The sequence below is a fragment of the Nanorana parkeri genome, unplaced genomic scaffold (assembly GCF_000935625.1).
Source record: "Nanorana parkeri isolate BGI_ZX_2015 unplaced genomic scaffold, ASM93562v1 scaffold3016, whole genome shotgun sequence".
Taxonomy (NCBI): domain Eukaryota; kingdom Metazoa; phylum Chordata; class Amphibia; order Anura; family Dicroglossidae; genus Nanorana; species Nanorana parkeri.
This window is the reverse complement of record NW_017309284.1, coordinates 32,383-35,198: the sequence shown is the minus strand read 5'-3', so window position 1 is coordinate 35,198 and position 2,816 is coordinate 32,383. Positions and strand designations below refer to the sequence as shown.

Sequence of the window (2,816 nt, the reverse complement as noted above, 5' to 3'; positions counted from 1 at the left end):
TTATAGGCTATTTGTATTGGCAAAACTTGTCTATAATTTATGTAAGTGTTAATAGTCAAATAGTACTCTTACACAAAACGCAGATAACGCAATCTAATTTTATTTATCACAGCATTGGTACTATCCTTAGCAGCCATGAGTGACGGGCGAAAAAGGCTAAGCGGAGCAAAATGCCAAAATAAGGCGTGAAAAACAAGCCAGGGAGATTGAACCGACAGGAAAAATTGATCTGTTTTTCACCAAACCTGTGGCCTCTTCTACTATTGGGCAGTGTGAGGAGGTGGTTGAAGAATTAACTGCTGACATTTGTGAAACTGATGTAGTTGCCACATGCAGTTATGACACTTCAGAAGCTAACAGTAATATCAATAATATTGTCAGTGAAACTGAGCCTTCTAAATCTGATGGGAGGACCTTCGAGTTCAAGAGAATTTGATGATCCTGAAATACTAGGAGGTGTGAGCTCTGACCCTGCTGAATGGGTTTTAAATGATTATACCCGAGACCATGTGACTAAACATGGAATAATTCAAAATGACCATCTGGACTTCACACAGTCTAGAAGGGTATATGCCGACACTTCTAGGATGCTAACCAAACCCCTGTTTGTAAAAGAAAACTTTAATGGAGAGAAACAAAAAAGGAGCTATTTGGTTTACTCCAAAAGCAAAGGAGTAGCGTTTTGTGCTCCATGCCATTTGTTTGGTGGCAAATCCCAGTTGTCAAAGAGTGGCTTCAATGACTGGAAAAATGGCACAGCTCGATTAAATGAACACGAGCGTTCAGCTGAACAGAAATCATGTGTGCTCTCTTTAAAATCAAGAGCATGTACATTGGGGAGAATTGATGAAAGTCTTACAAAGCAGCGTTCGGAGAAAATCCAATATTGGAGAAATGTGTTAAAAAGAGTTGTTGCTGCTGTTAAGGCACTTGGTACTCGAGGACTTGCTTTCAGAGGGAAAGATAACCGGTTTGGTTCCACACACAACGGAAACTACATGATGATGTTTGAATTTCTTTCAGAATTTGACCCATTTTTAGCTGAACACATTGCCCGTTATGGCAATGCAGGAAAAGGAGTCACATCTTACCTCTCGTTTGCTACCTGTGAGAATTTTATTCAGCTTATGGCTGATACTGTTACAAAGCAGATAGTTAAGGAGGCAAAGGCAGTGAAATATTATTCTATCATTGTCGATTCAACACCTGATAGCTCCCACATGGATCAGCTGGCCTTCATCTTAAGGTATGTCAAGGATGATGGCTTGCCGATTGAGCGTTTTCTACAATTCATTCCAAATCCTGGACATAAATCGGAACAACTGGCTGATGTGGTCCTCACCACTCTTAAGTCATATGATCTTAATATTGCCAACGGTCGTGGTCAATCATATGACAATGCAAGCAATATGTCTGGTCATTATAGAGGATTGCAAGCCAGAATTCGGGAAAGAAACCCACTTGCTGTTTATGTTCCATGCGCTGCACACTCTTTAAATCTAGTAGGGAAGCATGCTGCTGAAAGTTGCACTGAAGCCTGCTCATTCTTTTGTCTCCTACAATACCTTTACATTTTTTTACTGCTTCTACTCACAGATGTACAAGATGTTACAAGAACACTTATCATCTATGCCCAACACTCTATCATTAAAGAGATTATCTGCCACACGGTGGTCAGCCAGGGAAGATGCCTGTCGGAGCTTAAATCGTAATTGGACGCAAGTAGTCCAAGTCTTAAAGTGACATTAAACCCTCAGATTTTTCAACATAAACCAATACTGTAATGTGTGCCTTCCTTGGTTGTTTCCCTTCTCTTTGCTGCTCTTCCTTTTAAATCCCCATGTCTTCTCATGCTCTGCAGAACTTCCCTTTGCAGCTCAGGGCCTCTTCCTGTAGTGCTGGCTCAGGTTACAAGCCTATATAAACTAATACACAGACACCGTATATCCATTCCTGAGACAAGGCAGTCTGCTGCAAAACAGAAGTTCTGCCCAGCATGAGAACAGATACAGATTTAAAAGGAAGAGCAGCAAAGAGAAGGGAAACAACCATGGATTACAGTAAGGCACACATTACACTATTGTTTTATGTTAAAAAATCTGAGGGTTTAATGTCACTTTAACAGCAATGAAGGACAATAGGCAGTAGGAACACGCAAGGAAGCTGAAGGTCTACTGTGTAAAATACGACGTCTGGAGACTGAACTCATGAGTGGTTTGTGGGGTACTGTCCTAGAAAGATTTGGCGCAGTTAGCAAAAAATTCCAAAGCATTGACATTGATGTTGGAATTGTATTGGAGCTGTATGAGTCACTGATCCAGTTTGTTCACAACACCAGAGAAATGTTCACAACTTATGAAGCTACAGCAATGGAAACATCAACTGTCAAGGACTATGAGATTAAGAGGAAAGGTATACAAGCGAGGAAAAGTTCGGAAACCTCCAGCAAGACACAAGTAGAGGAAGCTCGAGAAAAGTTCAGGATAAACACCTTTTAAATGTGACAACTTGGTTGCTGAGCTTGAGAGAAGAAAAACTGCATATGACTCTTTCTTTGGACATTTTAAATTCATTACAGACCTATCAAAAACTGAGCCATCAGCAATATCCCAGAATGCAAATAAGCTGTGTACTCTCTACAGAAAAGACTTGGAACAGGAGTGTTTTGTTGATGAGTGCCTCCACTTTCGTTCATACCTCATAAGTTCTTCTGCAGAACATACCTCTGTTCTAGCTATGTACCAAATGGTAAGAGAGAGAGGGCTGCAAAGTATTTATTCAAATGTGGACATAGCTTTGAGAATGTTTTTGTGCAC

General features: G+C 40.5%; 1 pseudogene; it reads left to right on the top strand.

The window, feature by feature from the left end:
• The first annotated feature begins 338 nt into the window (after window positions 1–338).
• On the top strand, window positions 339–2,498 carry LOC108802665 (annotated as a pseudogene).
• Window positions 2,499–2,816: the final 318 nt, after the last annotated feature.